Source organism: Octopus bimaculoides, chromosome 20 (assembly GCF_001194135.2).
Source record: "Octopus bimaculoides isolate UCB-OBI-ISO-001 chromosome 20, ASM119413v2, whole genome shotgun sequence".
Classification (NCBI taxonomy): domain Eukaryota; kingdom Metazoa; phylum Mollusca; class Cephalopoda; order Octopoda; family Octopodidae; genus Octopus; species Octopus bimaculoides.
Window position 1 is genome coordinate 45,805,457 of NC_069000.1, and position 735 is coordinate 45,806,191.

The following is a 735-nucleotide window of genomic DNA, read 5'->3' on the forward strand; positions in this document are numbered from 1 at the left end:
CCAATGAGGGAGAAACATGTGGGATAACTCTCTCTTTATCACTCACAAAAGTAACTTCACTTTTCTTTAATGGCGCATTAAGAATAATTTTTGTTACTTGCCTCTAGGCTTTGTGTATTTTTAATGGAAGTGAAGAAAACTTCAATAAAGCAAGAATTTAGCTTGTCTTCGGGATATCAGTGCACCCTGTTCCTCTGTATTTCGGTTGTAATTTGTTGGTGGGACGAGAGCTGAAGTTTTGAAACTTTTTAGATCTGTATTTCCGGTCCTCTTGTATATTGCTTTCAGGCCATCTTCAAGGCTCTTGACTGCCAACACTATCATCACCAGCACAGGTGGAACGAGTGGCTGACTGTACAAGTGAGGCTATGAATTAGAGAACCACCACGAACAGCTGTGGTCCTCTACAATGCGTTCTACACACATATGCATACATATTCGCCAGTGCACACATACACGTACATACATACACACATACACATACACACAGACACACACACACACATGGGATGGACTCTCCCGTCGTTAGACGACGTATGAGGGTTCATTAGCCACCAACGGAGCTGCAAATGCAAAATATAAGTTAGTCCTTGAGCGCACAATGTTCCTGAAGGTCAGCAATGGTCTTCCTCGGTCACGAGTGGACGGCCATCACATATATAGGTATGTGTGTGTGTGTGTGAGACAGAGAGAGACAGACAGACAGACAGACAGACAGACAGACAGACAGACAGA

The 735-nt window shown here is 43.5% G+C and overlaps 1 protein-coding gene across 2 annotated transcripts in view; it reads left to right on the forward strand.

Annotated features, from left to right (window-relative positions):
- LOC106881221 (monocarboxylate transporter 9) overlaps nucleotides 1–735 on the forward strand; it is a 16,583-nt gene that overhangs the window by 311 nt on the left and 15,537 nt on the right. The window lies entirely within an intron of this gene.